Below are 15,695 nucleotides of genomic sequence, written 5' to 3'. Positions count from 1 at the left end.
TGTTTAATTTGCTGGTTTAGATAGTCTGTTCACACACATTTCTTGTCACTTATAGGGATGGCGATTACATAGCTGAATACAGGAGAATTCCCTACAGCTCTTCAGTGTTCTTTCTCTCTCTGTGAAATTCTTACACTCCTTTCTGGTATACCAGAAAATTTTAGCAGCCTTAGTCTCCCTGTACTTTCAGTTCTGAATCTTCCATGCAGAGAGATCACTAAGATTTTCAGGAATTCCCCTCCTATCACCTCAGCCTGCAAACTTATTCAATGAAGCAAGCTGAAGCAATCACAAATCTAACCTCAGTTGTTCCCCTCATCCTGAAGATCAATTTATCACCTGGTGTCCAGTGTTTTGTAAATCACAGCTTTATATATTTTGTATGCTTTTATTTGGGGTGGGGGAAGTTATTCATTTATTTATTTATTTATTTTGCCATAAGTCTTCTAATAAGAATTTTAGCAAGATTTATTTATTTATTAAAGATATATTTATTTATTTATTTATACAAGCACTGGGTACAGTCAGAAGCGCGGGAGGGTGAGAGAATTCACCAGAGCCAGAGAAGGGAGCAGAACAGGCACAAGGACCGAAGTACATTGCTGAGGGGAGCAGTGCGCACAGCAGGAGAGGTCTGAGCGCCATGTGGGACCCTCTCCTGCAGCCGCTGGGGATCAAACTGGTGCTGCAGAGGCTGTGAATGACTTGCAGCCCATTGCTCAACAGCTGCGCCACCGCGGAGGCCCGAATTTTAGTAAGATTGAAATACATTCACCAAGGTATGCTTTTTCCCAATTTGATCCTGACTCTTTCTACAAAATAAGTTTAATAAAGGAAACTACTCATTGTTATCTTCAGAAATACATTTATATGCTTCCTGGATTTTTTTCAGCTAAAGCTGGTTATGCTTTTCTAGATCTTGAAATGTCCTGTGCTCATAAATATCCAGCCTTACTGTCTTCATTTTTCCTATTTTTCAAAAGTTGATGAAATTTTAACCACTTATTGGGACATGAGAAATACTTTGTCTCCTGAATTCTCAAAGGAGAATCTATCCTCCACCCAGTACTCACTAGAAAAGACAAATATTCCTTGTTTGCTTCCTGAACTGGTAAGTTTTCATTGGAACTTAGAGGATCCAGGCTTTTTTCAGTGTTCCTTTTTTTTTTTTTTATTTGTACATACAAGAACTGGGATACAGGTCAAGGTGTGGGGGGTAAGAGGATTCAACAGAGAGAGAGGGGAGCAGAACACGCAGATCTACTGAAATAATTTGCTGAAGGGAGCAGTGGGCGAGGCAGGAGAGGTCTGCTGGGTCAGCTACCTGGCTGGTCTGGGATCAAACTCATGCTGCAGTGATAGCTTGACAGTGCTGTCTTTAACCCCTGTGCAACCAGAGAAGCCCTTCATTCAGTGTTCTAATACCACACTCTTTAACTTGTTTGTCCCAGTACCCTACATGCTGCCTATGTGTGTGTGTTAGAGAACATGTCACTAGTCTTTAAAATCTTTTCCTGTGTGTTTAGACACACGCTCTCCCCCATCAAATGCTGCATTTATATTCCCCAAAGTGCTCTTTTCTTTTCAGACAGAGAGAAGGTTCACTATACTACCAGGATAACACAGTGTTCACCTTGACTTCCCTTTTAATTTTAGGATTAAAATTATTTAGGATTGGGCTTCCCCAGTGGCGCAGCGGTTGAGCGCTGGGTTGCAAAGCTGCCCGCGGCCTCTGCCGCGCCGGTTTGATCCCCGGCTGCTCCCTGGCCACCCGAGGAGGGTCCCACATGGTGCGCAGACCTCCCCTGTCTCCCGCTGCTCCCCTCAGCAGTGTGCTTCGGTCCTCCTGCCTGCTCTGCTCCCCGCTCTGGCTCTGGTGAATTCTCTCACCCTCCCGCGCTTCTGACTGTACCCAGTGCATGTATAAACAAACAAACAAACAAATAAATAAATAAAACATACCTCTATTTAAAAAAAATAAAAACATTTAAAAAAATAAAAAGAAAAGTATAAAATTATTTAGGATTTTGGGGTTGGAAAGCACTTGCAACTAACTTAAATGTCTGTATTATAAAAACAAGAAATCCTTTATATTTCTGTTATATATTCTGTATAATTTTTCACTGAGTGTAGGGTCAATACATACCAATCATAAATGGTGGTAAGATTTGTCTATCTTGTACTGATTATCAACATATCTGTTCTGTCTTACATTTCTTGATCTTTCCAAAACTCACATTTGAAGTTATTGTCAAAGACATTAAAGATTATTTTCTTAGTGTGTTTGCCCATAAATTCATGGTTTAAATAGGCTAGTTTATCATCTCTAGTAGAGTATAATTGAAGGTGAACTTTGTAAGAATAAAGATATTATTTTCTTTGTGAAATACAGTAATATATTCACTATGACAAGAAGAATTCACAGCATGTGACCACCTTTAAATTCTCAGAGAAATGTTTAAAATCCAGATCAATTAGACACGTTAATAATGTTTCACTAAATTGAAACATTAGATTTGAGTGTATGTAATTCATCACACATAATTAATTTCAAAATTAAACAGTTGAATTACTCTTTCATAGTTATGCATGCTAATATGTGTCAGAAAAAGTACTGTGTTAACAAATATAAATGTGAATACAAAAATAACTTCCTGATGCTTTATATTTAATAGGTTCTTTAGTGAATGACAATTTGTTTTGCATGGAAAAAAATTCAAAATCTTTACCTCACAGAACAAAAGCATTTATGTGAAATTTACTGATAAATACTTTGCAATTAATAGCTATCTATTTGTATATAAACATCCTCATTTATCTACCCAAATAGACAGATGAGAGGTATTAGAGCAATACATGAACTTTATGTATCATCTATAAAGTAAGATTTCCATCTCAGCATCCCCACTATCAATAGAGTACTCAGAATGTTTTCACTAAATTTTAATTTCTTGATTTTTGGAGGACACCCCACGTAGTGAGCAGAAGGGCCTTGACCCAAGTCCCTAAGGTATGTGAAAACATATGCATCTTGGAGGAAAACCTCTGGGTGACAGGACTTGGTGTTGAGAGCCTGGAAAGTGACCTGCGTGGAGTCAGGCTTCCACATCTCCACAGTCTGAGAATAACAAAATGGTGAGACCCTGCGAAGTGAGCAGAAGGGCCTTGACCCGAGTCCCTAAGGCATGTGAAGACACATGCGTCTCAGAGGAAAACCTCTGGGTGACAGGACTTGTGTTGAGAGCCTGGAAGTGACCTGCATACATCTCCACAGTTTGAGAATAACAAAAATAATGAGCGAATTTTCCAGGCTCTGGCTAGGGGGCGATAAGATTATGTGCATGAGAACTAACCACCTGGTACCCTACTGTCTGAAGTAAATAGATAATAGTAAGAAAATAGACTAATCACTCATACATGTTATCATTATATGGTATGCTTTGATGTTACACCTGCTGCAATTAAAATAGCATGTAATGAGTACTAAGACAATAAAAGATTTGCTCCATGCTAGACATGACAGTCCCCCATGTCTGATTTCCCTCACCATTGTGTCCCAGGCCTCAGACTCACTAGAAGTCCACAAGTGGCGCCCAAACAGGGACCTGAAGCTGATAGCTCCTACCAAGACTGACGAGGTGACAATGGTGGTGGGTGACAGTTTATATAAGGTGATGGATCCTGTGAAACAATTTGGACACATCTTTGGCTTGTCCGACCCCGTATCTTGGCCCTCCAAGAGACCACCTCAGACTCTGGACGACAACACCATGAGAGACCCTCCGGCAACTTCTCAGTCACTGATGTGGGAGACACAGAAGCCATTGATCCAAGGCATGGCCCGTCTTTCAATGAAAAGAAAAAAGATGGCCACCAATAGTACTGTTGTGCCCATTACATGGGGCAGTGTCAAGGCACTCAGCAACCACGGTGTACGAGTTCTCTGCAACCAGGGAGCTCCAATTAACCCAGAAAATATGTTCCTTGCTATGGTGGCAGTCATCACGTGTGCCTATGCATTTGTGATTATGCTGCAAATGCAGTTTGGAATGTGTCAAAAAATGGGACTGTGAAGGATAGGAACCAGTATGGACTCATGGGTTGGCATGATGGAGGCATGGCACCCCCGAGACCTCGTTTGTCACTTGCTTCTGGATGGTGGGGACCTGAACAATGGGACTTTTGGAAGCTAATAGTCGCCACCACCCCTATGCAATTTTGGAAAGGCAACTTCTCAGGAACATCATGTTCTATGTCTCATTATCACTTTGTACATAATACCAGTTTCTATATACAAGCTTTTGTTCGATTCCCTTTTGTAATACCTATTGGCACTGTTTCCTTTGATGAAAAAGTTAAAACTGTAACATGTAATGACTGCTTTTTACATTCCTGTGTTAACTCATAGGCTAAGTTTAATATTAGCTGCCACTCTCTCATTGTGTTAAAAGCTAGAACACACTTGTAGCTGCCTGTAAACCTGACCCGACCCTGGGAGGAGTCTCCAGTGACTGGGACATTACTTAAGGTGATTGGGAAACTCCTCTGCCGCACTCCACGTTTTGTGGGATGGCTTGTGCTTGCCATACTTGGACTGATTGCGATCATATTGCAATACAGACTCATGACTTTGTTGCTAATTGGTCTCATGAATCTCCACTCCTCGGGCAACAACAAGTCCACAATGATGAAGATTTACAAGAGCGGGTGGGGGAGTTACAACAGACTGTTCAATAGTTGGGTAATCAATATGTAGCTGTGCAACAACAAATTATGTTACATTGTGATTGGAATGTTAGTACTTATTGTGTAACTCCTGTGCAGTTTAATAATGTTACTACTTCCTGGTCTCAGATTCAACATCATCTTAACTGTGTTCATGGTAATTTGTCTTTGGATGTAAAGTCTTTACAAAATCAAGTACTTCAATACTTTTCTAAAGAACTGCCTACAAATTCTATTGATGAATTAGCTGAGGGTATTGCCAATGCTCTACAGGGCATGGACCCTCGTTCATTTACTCAAAATCTGACTCATAGTATTGGTAGTGGAATTATAGCTATACTAATATGTGCTTTGTTGTTTGGAATAAGGTACTACTGCCTCCGACGATGGACAAGCCTCCGGTTCGACTCCACTAAATTGATGCTTGAATTATTAAAGACAAAAGGGGGAGGTGTTGGAGGACACCCCACATAGTGAGCAGAAGGGCCTTGACCCAAGTCCCTAAGGCATGTGAAAACACATGCGTCTTGGAGGAAAACCTCTGGGTGACAGGACTTGGTGTTGAAGCCTGGAAAGTGATCTGCGTGGAGTCAGGCTTCTACATCTCCACAGTCTGAGAATAACAAAATGGTGAGACCCTGCGAAGTGAGCAGAAGGGCCTTGACCCGAGTCCCTAAGGCATGTGAAGACACATGCGTCTCAGAGGAAAACCTCTGGGTGACAGGACTTGGTGTTGAGAGCCTGAAAGTGACCTGCGTACATCTCCACAGTTTGAAAATAACAAAAATAATGAGAAAACTTCCCAGACTCTGGCTAGGGGGTGATAAGATTATGTGCGTGAGAACTAACCACCTGGTACCCTACTGTCTGAAGTAAATAGATAATAGTAAGAAAATAGACTAATCACTCATACATGTTATCATTATATGGTATGCTTTGATGTTACACCTGCTGCAATTAAAATAGCATATAATGAGCACTAAGACAATAAAAGATTTACTGCATGCTAGACATGACAGTCCCCCATGTCTGATTTCCCTCACCATTGTGTCCCAGGTCTCAGACTCACTAGAAGTCCACACTTGATCACTGAAATACAAGTGTAAATTAAATATTAATTCTAGAGATTTCAGCTAAAGTTTACTAAAGGAAATTTCTGAATTGAAATAACTATAATTAGGCTATAAAACACATAAACAGTACAGTGCTTTACTTATTTATTTATTTATTTATTTATTTATTTATTTAATTTTAAAGATATATTTTATTTATTTATGCATACAAGAGCTTGGTGTAGGCCAGAGATGTGGGGGGTGAGAAGATTCACCAGAGACAGAGCGTGGAAAACAGGCAGATCTACTGAAATACACTCTGAGGGGAGCAGTGGGTTAGTGTGCTGCACCATATGGGTTAGCTCCCTGGCCAGGGATCTAACTCACATTGCAGTGGCTGCCAATAGTTTCATAGTGCTGAAACTAAACCCTTTGGGCCACCAGCAAGGCTGTAGCAAAGTGCTTTAATCTAAACTGATAAGCTTTAACCAGATCACAAGATTTCACTTCTATTGAAAATTTAACAAATGTGTTAATTTGTTTTGTTTACCACGGCATGTATATTATAGCTGTAGTGATGAGAAGTAGGCCAGTCTTTCCTGACACCTGCTTTTACAGCAACTCTTTGTGATTTCTGATAAATCAAAAAAACATTTCTCTGATTATATGAGCAAGTTCCCATTTTCCTGAAACTTATTTTTGGAGACTGTGGTTGTGAACTAAGAGGGGAATTATGCTTAAATTCTATGTAATGCTTGGTCTACATTTGATATTTATTTATTCAGTCAACAAACACGGATAGAGAGATTGCATTATGGGAGTGCCAGAAGCATAAAAATAAAAATTATAGTACTTGCCCTCAAAAGATATCATATACACATAGGAAGAGAGACAAAATATGATGTCATAATGTGGTCCAAACAGAAGTGAAAGTAAGCTGCTCTGGAACAATAATATTACCTATTAAATTAATGTTTCTGTGTCCTTTGGGTAAATACCTAGGAGTGGTTTGCTGGTCATATGGAAGCTCCATCTTTAGCAGGTTGAGGAAACTCCACACAGCTTTCCATAGCAGTTAGACCAGTTCGCACTCCCACCAGCAGTGAAGAGAGTTCCTTTTTATCCACATCCTTGCCAACATTTGTTGTTGCTAGTTTGTTGTTGTTTTTTTTTTTTTTTTAATATGTGCCATTCTCACTGGTGTAAGATGGTATCGCATTATAGTTTTGATTTACATTTCCCTGATTACAAGTGATGCTGAACATTTTTATGTCTGTTCACCATTTGCATTTTCTCTTTGGAGAAGTTTCTTTTTATCTCTTCTGCCCATTTTTTGACTGGATTATTTACTTTGTTTTTGTTGCATTACATCATCTCTTTATAGATTTTTGTGATCAGTCCTTTATCATTAGTGTTGTGTGCAAAAATTTCTCCCAATAGGTGGGGTGTCTTTGTTTTTGGTTACTGTTTCTTTTGCTGTACAGAAGCTCTATTAATTCAAAAGGGCACCTGCTAGGTATTTACCCAAAGGACACAGAAACATCAATTCCAAAGAGCACCTGCACCCATATGTTTATAGCAGCACTATTTACAATAGCCAAGCTTTGGAAACAACCCAAATGCCCAAAAATGGATGACTGGATCAAGAGGATGTGGTACATATACACCATGGAATATTACTCAGCAATCAAAAAAGATAAACACATGCAATTTGCAGCAACATGGATGGAGCGTGAAGGGATCACGCTCAGCGAAATAAGCCAGAAAGAAAAAGAAAAATAACGGATGGTCTCTCTCATAGCAGGAATCTAGAAAACTTAAATAAGAGACCAGGAAAAGGAATAACTATAAGAAAGTAAAAATCAAAATCAACAAACAACTATAAACCAGAGACACTCTATGGGGGTTGGGGGGCAGGAAAAGGTGGGATTGGGGTCAAAATAAGGGGGTTGCAATTGTATGGGGAATATAAAAATAAAATTAAAAAATAAATAAATAAATAAAGGGCACCTGCACCCCTATGTTTATAGCAACACTATTTACAATAGCTAAGCTATGGAAACAACCCAAATGCCCAAAAATAGAGTACTGGATCAAGAAGATGTGGTACATATACACAATGGTTATTATTCAGCAATCAAAAAAGATAAACTCATGCAATTCGCAGCAACATGGATGGAGCTGGAAGGGATCATGCTCAGCAAAATAAGCCAGAAAGAAAAAGAAAAATACCAGATGGTCCCACTTATAGCAGGAATTTAGAAAACCTAAATAAGGGACCATGAAAAAGACTAATTGATACAAATTAAAAATCAAAATCAACAAGCAACTATAAACCAGAGACACACTGGTGGGGGGGCGAGGGCTGGGGAGGAGGGAATAGGATCAAAACAAGGGTAGTGGGTATTGTATGGGGACTATAACCAAGATGAAAATGCATACTTTGTACAAAAATGGAAAATGATGTAAAAATATATAAAGAAAAAAAGAAAATTTGTTTTTTTCAAACTTATATTTCTTTTTCTTCCTTGTACTTAAAAAGAAACACTTCCATTTTGTACAATAAATCACGAGATGCAAAAATGATGTTATCATATGATGACTTTATTAACAATACTTTTCATTAACAGCATTGTATTTTCAGAAAATAAAAATGTTTGATAAAGTCTTCAGGAAAAAAAAAATGGTTACCTACCCCAGACCAGGGAAGCAGACCAATGGCTGGTAAAGGTGTTATTTGAGTTGATTTTTGGAAGATGAACATAAAAATCTTGGAAATGGCTTTAAAACTTATTAGAAAAAATGAAAGCTAACAAAGTAAGACTTCCTCATCTTTTTGCAAGCAAAACTTTATAATAGGAATCTACACAGCATTCTTTCTGGTGACTAAGGAAAAATGTACCCTGGCTAAAACTTCCACTTTTTTCTGGATCCCATCTTTTCTTTCTTCTACACAGATGTTGTTGCAATTATATTTTTTCTCAACTTAAACTGCTCATCATGAACCCAAGTATTATCTGGTTTACCTGGCCATACTCATTTGAAATGAGTAAGTTTCCTCATCAAATGAAATGTTATCTAGGTGATCAAGCTCAAACAGGACCCCAACGCATATGCCAGTTTCACAAAGAAGTTGCCTAAACGGCCATGGTACTACTGTTGGTGTTTTAACTTCTCTCTCCCTACTTGCACTTATAGGTAAATGGAGAGTTCCCCAACCAGCTGAATCAAGAAGCATAACAATAGGCTAAGTTTTCAGATGACTCTGCATGTTATACAGGGAAAACTCAAAACAAACAAAACAAAATAAACTAGTAGGCATTGAACACTGAACTGTGGTTATTAGTCCTAAAGGAGGGTGTAGGTGCAAGGATGGAGGTGATATAATGGATGGTGGTAGGTGTTTTTTCTGTTGTTGACAAATATATTTTTATTCACATTGGTATGTGTATATATGTATATTATCATCACCCAAAGACAAAATAGAGGTTTTTTTATACTTTTAGTCTTCCAAAGGAATTAAGATATTTTACCCTTCCACAGTGGAATTAGATTTTATCTTTCTATTATCAGTTACACCATTTTTAAAGTTCTGCTATAGTACACCTCAGTGTCTGCTTTAGAATTTCTCATGCACTTATTTGTCTTCTCAACATGTTTCATGCCTCTGCATTACAGGAACCATGTCTTTGTTTCCCCTGCACTGCCTGGTATAACTCCATCTAGAGTAGTGCTCAATTAACATTTGCTGTATTAAAACATTTAACATTTAAAATGTCAGTTTCTATTTACATCATTAACTTAAATTAACTTAATTAGCATCTTTCTTATTCCAGGAATTTTTTTGACTGTTTTGTCCTGATATGTCATCACACATATTAACTGGTGATCAGATTTTAGAATGAGAATATTAGGGTAAATAAAAAGCTTCTATATGATCTTAAAATTAATTTTTCATCAAATATTTATGTTTGCTGTGTTTTAAATTGATTGTTCTGCTCATATGGCAGGATTAGCACTGTAGATATTAAACTCAAATTACTATTTTCTCATTGACAAACTCTCAAAAGACAGAATGACTGACCATTGAAAAACACTTCTAGAAAGATGATTAAAGATGAACTATAAGGGTAATTGTCTTGAGTAAGACAATTAGAATGGGAATCCTGGCAGTCACTGTGACCCAGTGTTCTGCATTAAACCCTCATTCAGTTTATCCCTATTTGGGAATATCCTATATACTGGAATGTTTTATAACCATGACCTGTGACCAAATAAAACAAATTTATTTACAAATACTCATCAATGAATACATTTAAAAGTGACTTGAAATAACAAATTCAGTAGACCCATTATTTCAATTTCTCCTCTGCAAGTCGAAAGAGTTGGTGCATCTCTCTTGGTAAGAGTACCCAAAGTGGACTTGATAGGAGACAGACTGTTGCCAAGAGTACATTAAAAACCAAACCAGTGTATCCATATCTGTCAGTATCTTAGCACTTACGTCTTGAAACTTTTTTTTTTTTTTTTTTTTTTTTTTTTTTTTTTTATGGTGGACTCTCAGTTTCTTGAGAGCAGAGATCATCCTGCCATTTTATCCATTCAATCATGACTGGGGCTTGCCTTAGGGAAAACTCCAGGTATGGAGTCTGACACAGGGTTTCAAATACATAAAGTTTGTTGAGTGAGTGATCTCAAAAGAAAGGGACTGGAAAGTATGGCAGAACATGGGAGGAAATAAGACAGGAAATGGTGTCTGTGGAGATTTGGAGAAAATTGAACCATTTGAAGAGGAGGAGGGTGGTCATCTGTTAGTCCCCCACCCCATTCTTTTGTCACTGGTGGTAAGCTATCTGGGGCACAATTGGGGAAGTTGTCAAATGGGGTATAAAACTTAGTTCTGAAAATCAGACACCGAGATAAAATCAAAGACACAAGGTAAGTATTAAGAAAAATTCTTATTAGAGAAAATGGGAAGGGGGTCCTGATGTCTCAGAATAAAAGAGGAAAGAAGGAAGGTCAGGAGACATGACAACAAAGTGAAACATTTCCCAAAACTGGAAAAGAACGTTAGGTCAAAGACTAAGTGTATCTTTTCTATGGCTGCCATAACAAATTACTAGAAAATTAGTGGCTTAAAATAGCACAAACTAATTTTCTTACAGTTATGCAGTTCAGAAATACAAAATAAGGGCATTGGCAAGACTACCCTCTTTCCTGGAGGCCCTAAGGAAGAATCCATTTTCTTGCCCTTTCTAAGATTTGGAGATTGCCATTTCACATGGCTTTGATCCTCTTCCTAATCTCAAAAGCAGACAGAGTGAGATAAATTCTCTTATTGCATCACTCCAAGCTCTTCTTTCCTCCAAAATGAAGGGACTTTATAATTATTCTAATCTCACCAGGAGACTCCAGAAGAATCTCTATTTTAAGGTCAACTGATTAGCAATGCAATTCTTTCTGTAATATGAATTGTATTTTTTGCCAGAAAACTAAAATATACACAGGTTCACTGGATTAGAATGTATATATCTTTGTGAGGTATTATCCTGCCTGCCGCACTAAAGAAATTTAAATAAAGTCTGCTCTTTAGTTAATAATAATATATCAATAATTGTTCATTCATTGTGATAGATGTGCATATGAACACAAGGTACGGGAAGCTAAGTGCTAGGTATGGGTGATAGGAACTGTGTATATTTCACAACTTTTCTGTAAATTTTAAACTATTTTAAAATAAAATGAGTTTTTAAAGGAGGACATTGAGAAGCTTTTTAAGTTTTTTCATTTTACCATATTGGTTCTTTTTTTTTTTTTCTTGTTTCACTTGTATTATCCAAAGTGTAAGAAAACTTGAACAGGGTATTTACAAACCAGGATAGTCAAAAGAACTACCAAGTTAGTAAAGATGTAGAAATGGTACTATATAGGGACTAACAGAAGGAATTAATGCAAATGAAGTGTACTAGCCTGGAAAAAAATGAAAGCACAACAAAACACATAACCATTAGAGTTGACATTTGAACAGACCACTTTTTGCAACACTCCATTCATAATAGTGCTAAGACAAGAAATTCTTGATTCAATTGGACAGCTTAATATAGAGCCCTCAATGGTCAAACATTATTTTTAAATATGATAGGAAAGAGGAATTAGGTCATGAGAGTTCAGGAAAAAATAATATTTTTAAGATATATTATATTTCTATATCATACACTACCACAGAGTGACAGAGAAATAAATTTTGGACTTCACCACAATGTGTTGCTCTAAATTCCGGTAAACAAAAACTTCTGCATGTGATGTAAACAAAGATTCATCATGCACCATCAGAGCATAATATTTAATATTCATTAAGGACCTGAATATTTTAAAGTTTTCTCTATTCTCAGAGGTACTAATTATATAGTAAAAGTTGAATAATTCTAGTGTCCAATTTTGCAAATAAAGCTGCCATTCTTATTAAGGATTCTCATGTATTCCTATTAAGGATCTGTTTGGCACCTAGTATAACAATGATGCCATCATACATATCTTAACTAATATTTGGGATTGCCTTACACACTCACATACACAAAATAAAGAGAAGAATAACAAAGTGTAAGCTTCAGAGCATGACAACTGTGGATCTTTTCCTTAGATGGAAAAAAAAGCAGAAGGGTTCCTATGCCAATATTTGAGTAACAAACTAGATTAAGAAAACCTCACCAAGAAAAGCTGGAAAGGTATTGGAGAACTTGAGTTAAGTCAGTTGAGTAAAGGCAGTGTACTGTGTTCAATATGCAAAATGCCCATCAGGGGTTAAAGTCTCAGCATCAACCAGCCACTTCAGCATGAGTTTGATCCCCAGCCAGGAAGCTAACCCATATTGCACAGCAGACCTCTCTTGTCTCCCTGCTGCTCCCCTCAGCAGTGTATTTCAGTAGATCTGCTTGTTCTGCTCCCCACTCTGTCTCTAGAACGTTCTCACTCCCCAGACCTTAGGCCTATATCCTAGTTCCTGCATACATAATTAAAAAAATAAATCTTAACAAAAAAAGTTAGATAAGACTTCACATCAATGAGCTATTAAAATCAAAAATTGGGGACTATACTCCCCTGATGTGCTAAAAACATCTAACTCTGTTCCCTTTCTTATTAATAGACAACTGAGCTAATTTTCAGGATCCAAAATAAGTGACATTACCCTATGACTAATATCTGCAATAGATTTTCCACTCAGATGGCTTAAATACACAATCCAAATGTGCCTCCAGCACATATGATAATCTGATGCCCTCTCACATCTCAAACTCTACATTGGCTCAAATTTTTCATCATCATGGATTTTCTGTTGAAATACAGAATAATAACACCTTTCAACAAATTGTATAAGAAACCTCATTCACATGGTATTCTTCCTTCTCCCTAAATTCCTACATTCTGTATAACTTTAAGAAACCAAATCAGTAACATTTGGTGACATGGTGTTAGGAATCTAAAGAGTACTCAATATAAACATTAGCGCCCATAATTCTAAATTAAAGTTTGACTGCTTTCCTGATTTTAACTCTCTTTACACATTTCAAACACAGTGTTTTATTTTAAACACAATGGCATTTAAAATCATGTTTGCTCCAAGGTAACATGTACTTGTCTTACTTCCTTTTCAGCTTCCCATTCACTCTGGATGGAAACCATCATAAACATAGGCAATATTTGTTTGCCTGATACTATAAATCTTTGGGAAGAAATTTCAGACAGGAAACATTCACCTAGCATTCTCATGGTGATCATGCTTGAACTTCTTCTTGTTGACATATCATCAAACAATTGAATTGAAACTACTAGACAGCTGTTGGATGGTCTCTGGGGAAACTTCTCCTGGAAACCAGAACATTACATTTGATTATTCTTTGTATTAACAGTGTGATATTTACACTTATTGTTACTATCATTTTTTTGTCGGTGGTGAAGAGAGATTTTTTTTTTCCTTAATGAGAAAAGAAATCAAATCTATGTTCCTATTTTCTAAAATATTTAAAAGAAGAAAGTATGTCATTTCTCCCTTCTTTTTATTTGTGTGTGTATATTCTTTTCTCATCTACAGGCTTTTATTTGAAGTTCAGGAAAATGCATCTTTTTTTTTTTTTTAAGTTATATTTATTTGCATACAAGAACTGTGGTACAGACCAGAGGTGTGGGAGGGTGAGAGGAGTCACCAGAGACAGAGTGGAGAACAGAACAGGCAGATCTACTGAAATACACTGCTGAGGGGAGCAGCGGTTGAGTCAGGAGAAGTCTGCTGTGCAATGTGGGTTAGCCCCCTGGTCAGGCATCAAACCTCTGCTGCAGTGGCTGCAGGTAGCTTCATAGGTTGCATCTTAACCCCTTGTGCCACCAAGGAGGCCCCAAGAAAATACACGTTTTGATGCACAAATATATATATAGGATGCCATATTATTTAATTTGCTAGAGAAGTTACAGTGGGTAATGAAAATTCATTTCTACAATGATTAAGTGTATAAATGCTTGTCTGTATCCAACAGGTATATAAAAACATGTTCAACATCACTTATAATCAGGAAAATGCAAATCAAAACCACCTCACACCAGTGTGGAGGGCCCATGTTAAAAAAAAAAAAAAAAGTGGCAACAACAAATGCTGGTGAGAATGTAGAGAAAAAGGAATCCTCTTACATTTTGTTGGGAACTTAAACTGGTCCAGCCACCACAGAAATACACTAAAAATGGATCTATCATCAATTCCACTCCCAGGAATACACCCAAAATACATGAAAACACTAATTCAAAAGGAAACCTGCACTCCCATGTTTATTGCAGCCCTATTTACAATAGCTAAGATACGGAAAATACCTAAATGCCCCCAAACAGATGAATGGATCAAGAAGATGTGGTATATAGATGTAATGAAATGCCACTGAGTGATCAAAAAAAGATAAAAATGCCATGTGTAGCAACATAGATGGCATTGGAAAGGATTTTGCTAAGAGAAATACATAACAAGGAAAAAGAAAAATATGGGGTGGTCTCACTTTAGAGGGAATATAGGGAAAAAGACAAAATTTGTAGACAAACCATAGATCTGAGGCATACAGCAGGAGATGGGGAGGGAGATGGATCAAGACAGGGGAGGGAAGAGCACAAGGGACTACGGTAATGGTTCATGGGTGCTGTGGTGGGGGGAGAATTATAGGAACTACACCTCAAGGGAGAAATCAAATATTGTACAAAAATGAATAACAATGTAAGAAAAAATGTAATAAATACTAAAAAGAAGAAAAGAAATTGTAGGCATTTTTGTAGGCATTGCTTGAAACTACCACAAACCAAACTAACAGGCCACAAATGCCTTGGGCAAAAAATTATGTGCTACAGGCCTCCCCGGTGGTGCAGTGGTTGAGCATTGGGCTGCAAGGAAGCTGCCCGCAGCCTCTGCAGCACGGGTTCGATCCCTGGTCACCGGCAAGGGTCCCACATGGCACGCAGACCTCTCCTGCTGCTCCCTTCAACAGTGTCCTCTGTCTGTCTGCCTGTTCTGCTCCCCGCTCTGGCTCTGGTGAATTCTCTCACGCTCCCGCGCTTCTGACTGTACCCAGTGCTTGTATAAATAAATAAATAAATCCTAAAAAAAAGTTATGTGCTACATATACAACAGCAACTTAAGAGCAATCCATGCCTAGGAGCTAATGCCAAGGAGAATTTCTTCAAGAAATCAGAATGTTTATGAGCACCCATGGATGGATGTTGAGAATTTGCAAGGATACCTACATCGTCAGTGTAAGATGTATAATTAGAGAAGACCTCATCTTTCACCTCAGGCTGACCCCTGTACTTAGTGTAAGCTGATCTAAGCATTAAATAAATTGTCCAGACATTGAGCCAATCTGCACAGTGTGGCTGAGGTGTTTCTTTATG

At 37.7% G+C, this 15,695-nt stretch overlaps 1 long non-coding RNA gene across 1 annotated transcript in view; it reads right to left on the bottom strand.

The window, feature by feature from the left end:
• Positions 1–13,341: 13,341 nt before the first annotated feature.
• Positions 13,342–15,695, bottom strand: part of LOC119239973 (uncharacterized) — a 130,813-nt gene continuing 128,459 nt past the window's right edge. The window contains exon 4 of the long non-coding RNA XR_005124050.2: positions 13,342–13,640. This is a non-coding gene — a long non-coding RNA (uncharacterized LOC119239973). The remainder of the gene's footprint in view (positions 13,641–15,695) is intronic.

The sequence above is a fragment of the Talpa occidentalis genome, unplaced genomic scaffold (assembly GCF_014898055.3).
Source record: "Talpa occidentalis isolate TD23 unplaced genomic scaffold, MPIMG_talOcc4v2.1 talOcc4.12, whole genome shotgun sequence".
Classification (NCBI taxonomy): Eukaryota; Metazoa; Chordata; class Mammalia; order Eulipotyphla; family Talpidae; genus Talpa; species Talpa occidentalis.
This window is presented reverse-complemented; position numbering and strand designations above follow the sequence as displayed.